Source organism: Scyliorhinus canicula, chromosome 2 (genome assembly GCF_902713615.1).
Source record: "Scyliorhinus canicula chromosome 2, sScyCan1.1, whole genome shotgun sequence".
Taxonomy (NCBI): domain Eukaryota; kingdom Metazoa; phylum Chordata; class Chondrichthyes; order Carcharhiniformes; family Scyliorhinidae; genus Scyliorhinus; species Scyliorhinus canicula.
The window spans coordinates 75,368,064-75,384,539 of NC_052147.1; the positions used below are offsets into that span (position 1 = coordinate 75,368,064).

Consider the following 16,476-nt stretch of genomic DNA (forward strand, 5'->3'; position numbering starts at 1 on the left):
CCCTTAATTCCTCGCGACATCAAGAATTTATCTATCTCTGTCTTGAAGCCATTTAGCGTCCCGGCCTCCACTGCACTCCGCGGCAATGAATTCCACAGGCCCACCACTCTCTGGCTGAAGAAATGTCTCCGATTTCTGTTCTGAATTTACCCCCTCTAATTCTAAGGCTGTGCCCACGGGTCCTCGTCTCCTCGCCTAACGGAAACAGTTTCTTTGCGTCCACCCTTTCTAAGCCATGTATTATCTTGTAAGTTTCTATTAGATCTCCCCTTAACCTTCTAAACTCCAACGAATACAATCCCAGGATCCTCAGCCGTTCATCATATGTTAGACCCGCCATTCCAGGGATCATCCATGTGAATCTCCGCTGGACACGCTCCAGTGCCAGTATGTCCTTCCTGAGATGTGGGGCCCAAAACTGGACACAGTACTCCAAATGGGGCCTAACCAGAGCCTTATAAAGGCTCAGTAGCACAGCGCTGCTTTTATATTCCAACCCTCTTGAGATAAATGACAACATTGCATTCGCTTTCTTAATCACAGATTCAACCTGCATGTTTACCTTTAGGGAATCCTCGACTAGCACTCCCAGATCCCTTTGTACTTTGGCATTATGAATTTTCTCACCGTTTAGAAAGTAGTCTATGCTTGGATTCTTTTTTCCAAAGTGCAAGACCTCACATTTTCTCACGTTGAATTGCATCAGCCATTTCCTGCACCACTCTCCCAAACTGTCTAGATCCTTCTGCAGCCTCCCCACTTCCTCAGCACTACCTGCCTGACCACCTAACTTCGTATCATCGGCAAACTTCACTAGAATGCCCCCAGTCCCTTCATCCAGATCATTAATATATATGGTGAACAGCTGTGGCCCCAACACTGAACCCTGTGGGACACCGCTGGTCACCGGCTGCCATTCCGAAAAAGAACCTTTTATCCCAACTCTCTGCCTTCTGTCAGACAGCCAATCCTCAACCCATGCCAGTAGCTCACCTCGAACACCATGGGCCCTCACCTTACTCAGCAGCCTCCTGTGTGGCACCTTATCAAAGGCCTTTTGGAAATCCAGATAGACCACATCCACTGGGTTTCCCTGGTCTAACCTACTTGTCACCTCCTCAAAAGAATTCTAACAGGTCCGTCAGGCACGACCTCCCCTTACTAAATCCATGTTGACTTGTTCTAATCCGACCCTGCTCTTCCAAGAATTTAGAAATCTCATCCTTAACGATCGATTCTAGAATTTTACCAACAACCGAGGTTAGGCTAATTGGCCTATAATTTTCCATCTTTTGTCTTGATCCTTTCTTGAACAAGGGGGTTACAACAGCGATCTTCCAATCGTCCAGGACTTTCCCTGACTCCAGTGATTTTTGAAAGATCTCAACCAACGCTTCCGCTATTTCTTCAGCCACCTCTCTCAGAACTCTAGGGTGTAGCCCATCGGGGCCGGGAGATTTGTCAATTTTAAGACCTTTTAGCTTTTTTAGCACCATCTCTTTTGTAATGGCAACCATACTCAACTCAGCCCCCTGACCCTCTATAATTTTTGGGATATTACTCATGTCTTCCACTGTGAAGACAGACACAAAGTACTTATTAAGTTCTCCAGCCATTTCCTCGTCTCCCATCACTAGCCTTCCGGAATCAGTTTGAATTGGCCCAATGTCTACTTTGGCCTGTCGTTTGTTTCTTATGTATTGAAAGAAACTTTTACTATCATTTCTTATATTACTGGCTAGCCTGCCTTCATATTTGATCCTCTCCTTCCTTATTTGTCTCTTTGTTAACCTCTGTTTGTTTATGTAGCCTTCCCAATCTTCTGATTTCCCAGTGCTTTTGGCCACTTTATAGGATCTCTCTTTTTCTTTGATACATTTCCTGACCTCCTTTGTCAGCCATGGCTGTCTAATCCCTCCCCGGATAATCTTTCTTTTCTTGGGGATGAACCTCTGTACAGTGTCCTCAATTATGCATACAAACTCCTGCCATTTTTGCTCTGCTGTCTTCCCCACTAGGGTCTGCTTCCAGTCGATTTTCGCCAGTTCCTCTCTCATGCCCTCGTAATTACCTTTATTTAACTGTAACACCATTACATCCGATTTTGCCTTCTCTCTTTCAAACTGCAGACTGAACTCAACCATATTATGATCGCTGCTTCCTAAGTGTTCCCTTACTTTAAGATCTTTTATAAAGTCTGGTTCATTACATAGCACTAGGTCCAGAATAGCCCGCTCCCTTGTGGGCTCCATGACAAACTGTTCCAAAAAGCCATCTTGTAAGCATTCCATGAATTCCTTTTCTTTGGATCCACTGGCTACGTTATTTACCCAATCCACCTGCATATTGAAGTCCCCCATGATCACCGTGACCTTGCCTTTCTGACATGCCTTTTCTATTTCCCGGTACATGTTGCGCCCCTGGTCCTGACCACTGTTAGGAGGTCTGTACATAACTCCCATTATGGTTTTTTTGCCTTTGTGGTTCCTCAATTCTACCCACACAGACTCCACATCATCCGACCCTATGTCGTTTAGTGCCATAGATTTAATTTTGTTCTTAACTAACAAGGCAACCCCACCCCCTCGGCTCACCTCCCTGTCTTTTCGATAGGTTGTATATCCTTGGATGTTTAACTGCCAGTCCTGAACCCCCTGCAGCCATGTCTCTGTGATGCCTACCACATCATAATCATTCACGATGATCTGTGCCATTAGGTCGTCTACTTTGTTACAAATGCTACGAGCATTCAGGTAAAGTACCTTAATGCTAACTTTCTTATCATTACAGATATTGGAAGTCCTAAGATGTCCAAAGTTATCCTTCCTTTTTGTTGAATTCCTAGTCTGCATCAAGCTTAAATCCACCTGCCTACATGTTATCCTCCTGCGTATCTTGCCATTTAACTACATGCTCCCTGTCGCTTTCACTTTCCCTTCCCCCCAACTCAGAAGTTTAAAGTCCTACTGACCACCCTATTTATCCTCTTTGCTAGAACACTGGTTCCAGATCGGTTCAGGTGGAGACCGTCCCAACGGTACAGATCCCCCCGGTTCCAAAACTGATGCCAATGTCCCATGAAGTGGAATCCCTCTTTCCCACACTAATCCCTTAGCCACGTGTTTACTTCCCTAATTTTCTTGTCCCTATGCCAATTGGCACGTGGCTCGGGCAGTAATCCGGAGATTATGACCCTTGAGGACCTGTATTTCAATTTTCTTCCTAGTGTTTGATAGTCCCCGAACAGGTCCTCCACCCTAGCTTTACCTATGTTGTTAGTCCCAACGTGGACCACAACAACTGGATCCTCCCCCTCCCGCTCCAATATCCTTTCAAGCCGGTCAGAGATGTCCCGCACCCTGGCACCGGGCAGGCAACACACCATGCGAGACTCCCGATCCGGCTTGCATAGGATACTATCTGTCCCCCTAATTATAGAATCCCCTATAACAACTACTTGTCTTTTTACTCCCCCCTCTTGAATGGCCTTCTGCACCATGGTACCGTGGTCAGCTGGCTCATCCTGTCCAGAGCCCTTTTCCTCATCCATACAGGGAGCAAGAGTCTCATACCTGTTGGACAAGGTCAAGGGCTGAGGCTCCTGCACTCCTGAACTCAGGTTCCCCCTGCCTGCCTCACTAGCAGTCACACTCTGAAATCCCTGATCACTTACTGAATGTGAATTACTTAATCTCCCAGGTGTGACTGCCTCCTGAAACAAAGTGTCCAGGTAACTCTCCCCCTCCCGGATGTGCTGCAGTGTTTGAAGCTCAGATTCCAGATCATTAACTCTGAGCCGGAGTTCTTCCAGCAACCAACACTTGCTGCAGATGTGGTCATTGCCATTCATAAGGGGAACAGCCAGCTCCCACATCATACAGCTACAGCACATCACCTGCCCAGCCATCTCTGATTTATTACTTAGTATAAATTTCAGTTTAAAAAAAAAACAAACTTGGATACCTCTGCTATAGTCTTTTTCAACCTAGTTCTGGTTAACAAATAAGAAAAAGAAAAATAATGTAATAAGGCACTCACCTGCTCACCCCAATGGGTCTTATTATTAGGTTAGAGGAGGAGGGCGGGTGGGAGACACTACACGTGTAGTGTCTCGGGTGCTTGACTTCCGTCGAACTCCTTGGGTCACTGATGCAGGTGCACCTTCAACTTACGCTGACCGCACTGCACGTATGCAAATCTCCCCGGAACAGCCAATCAGAAGCTCTGCTCTGCTGCCCCCTGCTGGATGCTTGACTTCCGTCGAACTCCTTGGGTCACTGATGCAGGTGCACCTTCAACTTACGCTGACCGCACTGCACGTATGCAAATCTCCCCGGAACAGCCAATCAGAAGCTCTGCTCTGCTGCCCCCTGCTGGATGCTTGACTTCCGTCGAACTCCTTGGGTCACTGATGCAGGTGCACCTTCAACTTACGCTGACCGCACTGCACGTATGCAAATCTCCCCGGAACAGCCAATCAGAAGCTCTGCTCTGCTGCCCCCTGCTGGATCATATAAGCTTTGACCTAGATCAAGCCCAACAAGATGTCCAGGCAGGAGAGATTCTCCACCATCACCAGGGTGTCCCAGGTCCAAGGGGTAATAGATGGCACCGGGAATGCCTTTCATTAACAAGAAGCGGTTCCACTCCCTGAACGTTCAGCTTGTGTGCGGCTACTACATGAAGATCATGCATGCGTCCGGTTGCTTCCCAGAGAGTGTGCACGATAGCTACATCCTGGGGCAGTCGGAAATCCCTGGCATCTTCGAGGGACACCTCAGGGTGACCGGTTGGCTCTTCGGTCCAAAACCGTGTTGACTATCGCTAATCAACTTGTTCTTTTCAAGATGATTATAAACCCTATCTCTTATAACCTTTTCCAACATTTTACCCACAACCCAAGTAAGGCTCACAGGTCTATAATTACCAGGGTTGTCTCTACTCCCCTTCTTGAACAAGGGGACAACATTTGCTATCCTCCAGTCTTCCGGCACTATTCCTGTCGACAAAGACGACATAAAGATCAAGGACAAAGGCTCTGCAATCTCCTCCCTGGCTTCCCAGAGAATCCTAGGATAAATCCCATCTGGCCCAGGGGACTTAACTATTTTGACATTTTCCAAAATTGCTAACACCTCCTCCTTTTGAACCTCAATTCCATCAATTGAATTGAATTGAACTTGGGGACTCAGCTTTATAGTCCCCAGGGGCTTCGCGCCCTTTTGGGTGGTCCCCGTACCTGGTTCCAAGTGATTGGACTGAGTTCTGATCACTTGGATCGATTTCTCCAATACTGGAGCTGTTCCCTGATCGCTGGGCGGTTCCTAAGTGTCCGTTGGCCTTCCTTTGTTTTGGCTCCTGCTAGCGCCGAGGAGTCTGGCTTGGCCTCGATTATCTTAACTGTTTCAATTGTTCCCGGTGATCGCTCATCAATATGTAGATGGTCATCAGTTTCAGTGCTGTCTGGGTTTCTGCAAGTTCTAATATACAGGAGATTTTGCACCTGCTTGTTTTCCTGCGTTTGGCCATTTCTCCCTGCATTCTTAGCGGATCTCCATTTTAAATTCGGGATGTGGCCAACCCAGGTGGCTACAGGGGGGAAAAGAGGTTTGGTAGCAGGGAGTCCGGGACGAGCGCCTGGGGGAAGAGGGTGAGGGTGCAGGCTAGCCCACAGTGCGGAATAACATGACAGAGGCTTCATATGTTTTGGGTGTAACGTATTTACAGGTGTACAAGTACAAGAGTGACTCCAGCTGTCCCTCGCTTCCGACAGCCCTGCCCCTCCCCCCAGTGTCCTCTCAGTGATCCTTGATGTGCTTAGCTCTCTGTGCTTTACCGCTACAACTAAGTGTGTCCCCAGGAGAGACGTCAGAGGTGGAGGCAGCCTGCTGCTGCCCGCATCCTGTGGCCTTTGATGCCCTTGGCAGGCATCCTCTGGAGGGCCCCTGCCGACTTGGTGGTGTCGAGGTGCTCAGCCATGGATGTCACTGACAGAGCTACACCTTGGACACCACTACTTTGGCTTCTGACATTGTTTTCCACTGCGGTCACCACCCTAGCATTGTTGGTCTTGGTGCCATGTATTGCCGGCTCTATCTCCTGCACACTTAGCCTTTGCGACAACTCCTATCCGCTAAGGACCCATTGGAGTGTCGCTGACATCCCTGTCTGAATTTCATGGCCAATAACCCTATCGACTGAATCAGCTCCTGGATTGCCTGGTCCAGAGGTACAGCATCTGACAGGGACTCAGCTGGATCCAGCTGACCCTCGGCTCCTGTCTCACCTGGACATTCCTGCCTCCACCTGATGTGCATCTGTAACTGTGTGGTGCTCACCATATTGTGCCCAGAAACTCATCCACTACTTTTGTCGACCGAGGTGTGTGTCTCAGCACTGGTGGAGATGACAGCTGTGACGCATCGATGGCGGCATCCTTGGAGCTCTCCTCCCTTGGGGAGGGGGAAAAGAGAGAGGGGTGGCGGGGGCACCACATATGGGCCACTGCCGCCAGTGGGAGGTCTTGTGGGGAAATGGACATGTGCTCAGTGAGACAGAAGGACACCATGCTCAAAGAACATAGAAGAGCAAAGAACAATACAGCACAGGAACAGCCCCTTCGGCCCTCCAACTCTGTACTGGTCATGATACCAACCTTGGCCAAAACCCTAAAGAAATAAGAACTATTGTAGGGGGTGGGGACCCCGAGTTCCAGCAACCTGCCGCCCGTCTTGGCCCTTTCCTACTGATTGGTTACCAACTTCTCCTGCGGGGACACAGCAGAGCACTGCAAGCCAAATGCTTCATGCAATGTGGGGGTGGGTGGGGTGGTATAGTGGCGGACAAGCATGGACACCACTTCTGGTCATGGGTGGGGTGTACTGATAGGCGCAGAAGTTTGTAGGGGCACCTCACAGTATTGTGCTGGGGGGGGGGGGGGGCAGCATCCAGGGCTGGCAAACAGGACCAGTGCCAACTCTCCTGTGCAGGTTGTCGATCTTCTTGCGGCACTGGGTAGTGGTCCTACTGGTCACACTCCTCAATCTTACAGCTGCAGCCACCGTCTCCTAGGCAGCACTCACTGATCTGTGGCTGGCCCTCCAATCCCCTTGGGGGAAAACAAGGTATTTAACCTTCCTGGACTTGACCACACCAATGAGCCCGGCTAGGTCAGCACCTGAATCGCAGTTTGGTCTACGCGCTGGCGTGGCTGCCTGGGGTTAACTTTGCAGGATCTGTTTAAGTACTGGGGTGTCGGTTACGCTCCTACTCGTCTGAGCAGACTTCCTCATCACACAGGACCTGCAACCGATGTTATACACCAGATACATCGATGACATTTTTTTCCTTTGGACCCACAGCGAAGAATCACTGAAATGACTACACGATGAGATCAATAAATTCCATCCCATCATCAGACTCACCATGGACTATTCTCCAAATTCTGTTGCATTCTTGGACACACTCATCTCCATCAAGGACGGTCACCTTAGCACTTCGCTTTACCGCAAGCCCACAGACAACCTCACGATGCTCCATTTCTCCAGCTTTCACCCGAAACACATTAAAGAAGACATCCCCTATGGACAAGCCCTCCGTATACACAGGATCTGCTCAGACGAGGAGGAGCGTAACAGACACCTACAGATGCTGAAAGATGCTCTCGTACGAACGGGATATGGCGCTCGACTCATCGAACGACAGTTCCAACGCACCACAGCAAAAAACCGCACCAACCTCCTCAGAAGACAAACACAGGACACCACTGACACCGAGTACCCTTCGTCGTCCAGTACTTTCCTGGGGCGGAGAAACTACGACATCTTCTTCGCAGCCTTCAACACATCATCAATGAAGATGAACATCTTGCCAAGGTCATACCCACACCCCCACTACTGGCCTTCAAACAACCGCGCAACCTCAAACAAACCATTGTTTGCAGCAAATTACCCAGCCTTCAGAACAGCGACCACGACACCACACAACCCTGCCAGGGCAATCTCTGCAAGACATGCCAGATCATCGACTTGGATACCACCACTACACGTGGTAACACCACCCACCAGGTACGCAGCACATACTCGTGCGACTCGACCAATGTAGTCTACCTCTTACGCTGCCGGAAAGGATGTCCCGAAGCATGGTACATTGGCGAGACCATGCAGACACTGCGACAACGAATGAATGGGCATCCTGCGACAATCACCAGGCAGGAATGTTCCCTTCCAGTCGGGGAACACTTCAGCAGTCTGGTCTCCGGGTAAGCGTTCTCCAAGGCGGTCTTCAGGACACGCGACAACGCAGAATTGCCGAGCAAAAACGTATAGCTAAGTTCCGCACGCATGAGTGCAGCCTCAACAGGGATCTTGGATTCATGTCGCATTATATCCACCCCCCACCATCTGGCCTGGACTTGCAAAATCCTACCACTGTTCTGGCTTGAGACAATTCACACCTCTTTAACCTGTGATTATCCCTCTCCCTGGATCTGTAATGATTTGATTACCTGCAAATGCTCGCATTCCAAGCATTGTCCAGCATCTCTGACTTTGTTTAAATAAATGTTTCTGGAACATACCTCTCCATTCACCTGAGGAAGGAGCTGCGCTCCGAAAGCTCGTGTTTGAAACAAACCTGTTGGACTTTAACCTGGTGTTGTAAGACTTCTTACTGAAAAACACGCGGCGGGTTCGTCAGTAAATCCCCCCCCCCCCCAAAGGAATGGGTTAACGCGCCGGTCAAATCGGTTTCTCGCTCCACCGATGCTCCCGGACCTGCTGAGTTGATCCAGCATTTCGGTTTTCATTTCAGATTCCCACAATAAGGCTTTTCTACTCTTATGCTAACTAAACTGTTGGGTTTCATGCACCCACTGCCCCTCCAAGCGTTCAATCCCGGAGTTGGTCTGCAAACATCTGCGGCCGCCGCAGCAGGGCGACGCGCGATGTGTGCCCCGAGAGTCCTCCTTTCCGCAAAGAAATTAAAGCCTGAGGCGAGCACAGCGACGGGAGACCGAAGTCAAGGCAAGAAATAATGAGGGGAGAGGAGGGGCTGGCATTTCTCATCCATCCCGGCCAGTCGATTTCGAAACTGCGCTGATGGACAATACCGGCTCTGACGACCCAGCCCCCGAAATCGCTATACGATTGTTCCAGAGGGGCGGCCGGCAGGTGAGGGTGCCCGTGACCCGGAAGCGCTGTGACCCGTCGCTCGAGCTCGATTCGAACGCGGGTCGGTTGGAAAGTGCTGGCTGGAAGCGCGAGCGAGCGGGGCTGCAGCTGAGGTGCTGGTGAGCAGCTGCTGCAAGTACAAAGTTGGCGGTCCAAGCATTAAAACTTCCGGTCTGCGAAAAGTAAGTAAATGAGCAAGCGAGCTTGTTTGGGAAGAACTCTGTACTTTCGCTGTCTGTCTGGTTGCTCCACTGTCCGTAACGCCGGGCTGGTCATTAATCCTGTCTCACTGGTAAAGTCCAAGATAAAGCAAGGCATGATTTGCTAAATAAAAGAGTCATACCGGAGATCCATAACATCCTGGTCGCTAAAGCAATGCTAAACATGGTTTATTAGGACACGCAACCTATATTATTTCTCGTCTGTTGCAAATTGTCATTAATTTATTAGGGGCCGGCTGTACGGAATGTGGCTAATCTAATTGATTTCATACGTTGTTTGAAAACAATGAGCAAAGGATAGTGTTATAGAAGGTTGTTTGGTGCCTCACTAAGCGGTCTGGAGACTTGTATGGTTCAACATAAACATATATTGGTAACCCATGACAATATATACACCTCTAAGCCATACCCTGTATGGCTACTGTTTCCATGTTGGATCTTTTCGGACTCTACGGCACGTCCATTTTCGTGTGAATCACAGAATAATACACTGCAGAAGAGGCCCTTCAGCCCATCGAGTCTGCACGGAGGTATGAAAGATACTTGACCTGTCTACCTAATGCCCGGACTTGGCTCATAGGTAGCATAGTGATTAGCACAATTGCTTCACAGCTCCAGGGACCCACGTTCGATTCCCGGCTTGGGTCGCTGTCTGTGTGTAGTCTGCACGTTCTCCCTGTGTGTGTGCATGGGTTTCCTCCCACAGTCCAAAGATGTGCACGTTAGGTGGATTGGCTATGCCAAATTATCCTTAGTGTCCAAAATTGGCCTTAGCGTTGGGTGGGGTTACTGGGTTATGGGGATAGGGTGGAGGTGTGCGGTTGGGAAACGCGCTCTTTCCAAGAGATTGTGCAGACTCGATGGGCCGAATGGCCTCCTTCTGGACTGTACATTCTCTGAATGTAATGCGGCAAATGCTCATCCAGGTACTTTTTAAAGGGTCTGAGGTAACCTGCCTCTACCACAATCCCAGTCAGTGCATCCCAGACCGTCACCACCCTCTCGGTAAAACGTTTTTCCCTTAAATCTCCCCTAAACCTCCTGCCCCTCGCCTTGAACTTGTGTCACCTCGTAACTGACCCTCCAACTAAGGGGAACAGCTGCACCTTATCCACCCTGTCCATGCCCCTCATAAATGAAATGAAAATCGCTTATGTCACAATTAGGCTTCAAATGAAGTTACTGTGAAAAGCCCCTAGTCGCCACATTCTGGCGCCTGTTCGGGGAGGCTGGTACGGGAATTGAACCGTGCTGCTGGCCTGCCTTGGTCTGCTTTAAAAGCCAGCTATTTAGCCCAGTGTGCTAAACCTACCCCATATGTTTTAAACCTTGATCAGGTCGTTCCTCAGTCGTCTCTTCTCTTCAACAAAAACAACCTAAGTCTATCCAACCTCTCTTTATAACTTAAATGTTCCACCCCAGGCAACATCCTGGTGAATTGCCTCTGCTCCTCCTCAGGTGCCATTGCATCCTTCCGATATGGCGACCAGAATTGCACACAGTACTCCAGCTGTGGCGTCACCAAAGTTCTGTACCATTCCAACATGATCTCCCTGCTTTTGTAATCTATGCCTCGATTGATAAAGGTGAGTGCTCCATATGCCTTTTTCACCTTAACCTGCCCTTCTGCCTTCAGAGATCTATGGATAAAGATGCCAAGGTCCCTTTGTTTCTCGGAACTTCCTAGTGTCTGGCCATTCATTGAATACTTCCTTATCAAAATACTCCTGAAGTGCAACACCTCACACTTTTCAGGTTAAATTCCATCTGCCAATTTTCTGCCCATTTGACCATCCTGCATCCCATCTATATCCTCCTGTAATCTAACACACTCAACCTAACTGTTAACCACCCGGCCAATCTTTGAGTCAACTGTAAACTTACTGATCCTACCCCGACATAATCATCCATGTCATTTCTATAAATGACAAACAATAGGGGGCCTGGGCGCTTCAGATGCTGGCCATGGAGTGAGTGTTCGTACACAAGGCAGCTCCGGCTCAAAGGCATGACCCATTAGTGGGGTAGCTCTGGGAGGAAAGTGGAGCAGAAGGTGTAGAGGGAGATGTTCTCCCTAAGATTGGCATGTCTACTGGCTACTGCAAAAAACAGTTAAAGACCTGCCTAAGGAATTGGAGGGGACCTGTGGCGCAGCAACAAATTGCAAGAATGGCGGAGGGGGAAGGGTCGTCGCCAGTGGAAAAGCCCCAGAGGGAGCAGTAGATGGCCTTCGAAGATGAATTTTGCCGGGCAGCACAGTGGTGCAGTGGTTAGCACTGCTGCATCACAGCACCGAGGTCCCAGGTTCGATCCCGGCTCTGGATCATATGGAGTTTTCACATTCTCCCCATGTTTGCATGGGTTTCATCAACCAAAGATGTGCAGGTAGGTGGTTTGGTTATGCTAAATTGCCCCTTAATTGGAAAAAATGAATTAGGCACTCTAATTTATTTTTTAAAAAGATGAGTTTTGCCAGCAAGAGGAGGTGCATGGCGACTGCTCGAAGGTAATTGAACGAGCAGCAGCAGTTCTAGGGTTGATGAACCATGTAGAGAAGTGCGTTGGGGCGCAAGGGGCTATGATACCTGAGGTGGAGAAGGTGGTGTCCGACGAGAGCGATTGGATCGTGTCCCTGGAGTTGGAGGTAGGAATCCTGGGGGACGTGTACAAGTCTTTAAGAGTGAAGGTCTGGGAGCAGGTGAACAGGTGCAGGTGGCAGAACATGCGAATTGTGGGTCTGCCAGTGGCTGTGGAAGAAACGAGTGCCACAAAATGTGTTGAGAATGCTGGCTGGGATGGTGGAGGAGAGGGTGCTGGATAAGGCCTCAGAGGTGGACAGGGCCAAGGCAGAAGCGGAGGGCGGGGGAGCCGTCGTAAGTGGTGATTGTGTGGTCATTTGTGGAAAAGGAAAAGATCCTACATTGGGCCAGGGAGAAGCGAGACTGTGAATGGGAGGGAAATCTTGTCCGAATATACCAGGACATTGGTGTGGAGCTGGCGAGGAGGCATGCTAGATTCAACAGGGCCAAGGCGGTGTTGTACCAAAGGAATATTCAGTTTGGGGTCTGTACCCGGCAAAACTGTGGATCACATTTGAAGGCCGGGAGTATGATTTTGAAACGCCTAAAGATGCCAATGACTTTATAAGGGACCATAAACTGGGGAGAACTGAGAGTTGGTGTGAGATGGAAGAGTTACATCTGCAAAGTTTGGATGTTATGGCTATTGTGCCGTTTGTGGTGTTTTTCTTTTTGGAGGGGGCGATTTGCGATTTTGGGTGTTTTTTTCCTTACGGGTAAGGGGTGTGTATGGTGGGGCCCACTGGGTGGGGTTGCTGGCTGAGGTGGGCAGGGGGCCATTTGCACAGGCTATGGGGGGAGGGGCAAAGAGGCGTGTGTGTAGGGGGAGCAGGTAATCCTGGTGAACGGAAGTGAGCTGGCCAGGTCGGTCGATGGTTGGGGGTGTGTGGGGGAGATCGCACCGTGGCAGAGTTGGAGACTGAGTGTGAACATTGGTGGAGAGGGGGACCTTCATGGATGGGCCCATTTTAGTGTGGTATTAGAGGAGGCAGAGCCGGAGGAGGATGATGGTGAACAGTAGAGGGGAGTGGAGTCATAAGGCTCTGATTAGAATTGTAATGTGGAATGTCCATGGGTTAAACGGGCCAATGAAGAGGAATCGGGTTTTTGCACACCTGAGGAGTTTGACGTTTTACAGGAGATTGGATTGGTTGGATTGGATTTGTTTATTGTCACGTGTACTGAGGTACAGTGAAAAGTATTTTTCTGCAAGCAGCTCAACAGATCATTCAGTACATGGAAGAAAAGGGAATTAAACAAAATTCAAGAAAATACAATAAAATACATGAGAATACATAATGGGGCAACACAAGATATACAATGTAACTACATAAGCATTGGCATCGGTTGAAGCATATAGGGTGTAGTGTTAATGAGGTCAGTCAATAAGAGGGTAATTTAGGAGTCTGGTGACAGTGGGGAAGAAGCTGTTTTTGAGTCTGTTCATGCGTGTTCTCAGACTTCTGTATCTCCTGCCCGATGGAAGAAGTTGGAAAAGTGAGTAAGCCGGGTGGGAGGGATCCTTGATTATGCTACCTGCTTTCCCCCGGCAGCGGGAGATGTAGATGGAGTCCATGGATGGGAGGCAGGTTCGTGTGATGGACTGGGCGGTATTCACCTCTGGATGAGGTTAGGTTAGAAAGGGATCACTGGGACAAGTATTTCCCTCGGGGTTTGACTCAAAGTCACGGGGGTGGCCATTTTGTTGAACAACAGGATGGGTTTGTGGGGGCCAAGGAAGTGCGGGACCCGGGGGCTAGACAAGTGTTAGTGAGTGAGGTGTTGGAGGGGATGCCTGTGGTGCTAATTAACATACATGTGCAAAATTGGGATGATGTGGGGTTTGTTAAGGGTTTCTTGGGAAAGATCCCGGACCTGGATGCGCACCAATTGATTATGGGTGGAGATTTTGATTGTGTGATGGAACCGAGGGTGGACAGGTCGAGTCCCAAGTTTCTATTTTTAAGCCTTTCAGCTGCAGTTTGGCTTGTGCACTTCATTACATTCACATTGTGGTTTGCTTTGGTGTTGTCTGTCTTAGCCAGGGGTCTCCTGACTCCCAGTGCTTTATTGGGGGATGTTCTGGACCTTTATGGTCTGCGCTCTTCACAACTTTGAGTTTAAAATATTTGCCAATGGTTTTTAGTGCGTCACCATCTGTGGCTGAGGATTCACGTATATTTTGTTTAAGATTACCACATTTGTAAACAAGTCCAAAAAGTATTAACTTGTTCTTCTTCTGATTTCTTTCTTAATCCTGATGTGCTTCTGTGATTCAAAAATGTTCTCCGAGACACCCAGTTTCAGGTCTAGTTTGACCTTGCTTTAGCATAAATTGGTCTGGTTGTTTTAACTTACTGGTTGTTTTAACTTACTACCTATTAGTGTTTTTCGTAACAGGTGAGTATCTATTTAATTTTCTTCTTCAAAGTGATGCCACTGCTGCCTTTCTTCTTCTTTGTTTTCACACGTTTGTATGTTTTCGGTGGGCTCCATTTGCACAGTTTTTTCAAACTGATTTGTCGGGATTCTCCAATCCTGCAGCCACGTTCTGACGCCGGCGTCAAAAGCGGTTTGAGCTACTCCGGCGTCAACGGTCCACCCGGCCCAGGTATTCACCTCTTCTTCGGCGGCTAGTACGGCGCTGGAGTGGTGTCTGCACTCGAAAGCCGGCACGCCATGGCCTGTGCGGGTCCGCACATGTGCACCATGGCCGGCGCGAGTCCGCGCATGTGCGTGGGTTCCTGTCTCCGTGCCGGCAAAATGGCGGAGCCCTACAGGGACCCGGCGCAGAGGAACATAGGCCCACCAATGAATTAGCTCGCCCACTGATCGGTCAGCCCCGATCGCGGGCCAGACCACCCTGGAGACTCCCCGGAATCGGATTCCTCCCCCCCCCCCCCAACCAGAATTCCGCGGGACCATACATAACCCATGCCAGCAGGACTCGGTCGAACTCGGCGGGCATTCGGCCCTTCGAGGCGTGGGGCATCGCCCGGGGGGGGGGGGGGGGGGGGGCGCGCTTTCAATGGCCCTCGACCGGCGCAGCGGCCTGAGAATCGGTATCTGGCGTGGAGCGGCGTGGCGCGATTCTCCTGCCCCTGTCCCGGCAATTCTCCGCCCCGCTGCAGGATCAGAGAATCCCGGCCAATAGCTCTGCAGAAAATCATCAAAACAAGGAACTTGGGCCATCTGGTGGATTTTTTAATCAGAAAAACCAGCCACCACAAATTATGACACTGGCTGAGGACCTGTTGCAGCTTTCTTCCAGCTGTGCTCTGCTTTGTTAGTATTAATCATCATTGCTGTTTTTAAAGGTAATTTCTGCCTTTTTGCTGTATTTTGCTAACCCTTTTTGTGATTTGACTTGACTCGCAGGCTCTTTTAATTTGCACAGTGAATTATTCTTCGGCCTTTTGTTTTCTTTTGCTCAGCCTTTTGTGATCCAGTTAGGTCCCTTGACTTTCCATTTGATCGGCTCTGGAAGGACCCTCCACATGCCCTGGTGGAATTCTTCAGCTTCCATTCTATTTTTAGGCTGTCTCTAACTGTGTCTTTAATTTAGGTGCATGTCTTTCAGGTCAGGTTTCAGTTTCTTTACTTTTCATGCTTTCAGAATCAGTCCTTCACTGCCATTAAGGTTGTTTGGGTGTCTCAATGAGAGGTCTTGAGACGTGCATGGTTGAACTGTTTATTGGTAAAGCTTTGCATGGGTGCTGTCTCCAAGCTGGTTCCTTCCAGATTCTGCCACATATAGCCCAGTATCATGTGACACTCTACATCATATTGTGAGCGGTACTGCTCTACATTCTCAAATTAACCCTTGCTCGACCCAAGCCCCATTACACTACATTATGTGATAAGGCTAACATTGCTGTACAATGACTACACAGAATTTTCTCTGGACTAATTTGTGGTACTGACTTAGTTCAGATTAGAGATAAACAGCTACTTATGCAGTACATGCAAATTAGGAGCAGGAGTAGACCACTCAGCCCTTTGAACCTGCTGATCTGATTGTAATCTAATCATGGCTGATCTGATTGTAACCTGAACCTCACATTTCTGCTTACCCCAAAAAACCTTTCACCCCCTTGTTAATCAAGAATGAATAATGAGGTTATTCATGAATTCCCGCCTTCTCAACCTTGCTTGAGGGAGTGGTGATCCTCTGGTTAAATCACCACCAGTCAGCTCTCGACACCTCAAGGGGGAAAGCAGCTGGGGGCAGCACGGTGGCACAGTGGATAGCACTGCTGCCTCATGGCATCAAGGTCCCAGGTTCGATCCTTGCCCTGGGTCACTGTCCGTGTGGAGTTTTCACATTCTCCCCGTGTTCGCGTGGGTTTCGCCCCCACAACCCAAAGATGTGCAGGGTAGGTGGATTGGCCAATTAGTCACACTAAATTGTCCCTTAATTGGAAAAAATGAATTGGGTACTTAAAATTTTTTTTTAAAAGAAGGGGAAAGCAGCCTCTGGTCATCTGGGATTATGGCAACTTTACG

At 49.2% G+C, this 16,476-nt stretch overlaps 1 protein-coding gene across 4 annotated transcripts in view; it reads left to right on the top strand.

Moving 5' to 3' along the window:
* Positions 1–8,925: 8,925 nt before the first annotated feature.
* Positions 8,926–16,476, top strand: part of mipol1 (mirror-image polydactyly 1) — a 569,773-nt gene continuing 562,222 nt past the window's right edge. For 2 of the 4 annotated variants that reach the window (XM_038780849.1, XM_038780840.1), the window contains exon 1: positions 8,927–9,352. The gene's annotated coding sequence lies outside the window, so the exon portion shown is untranslated. Of the gene's footprint in view, positions 9,353–16,476 lie in introns of all 4 variants that reach the window. The other 2 variants (XM_038780869.1, XM_038780878.1) reach the window with 2 other exon arrangements.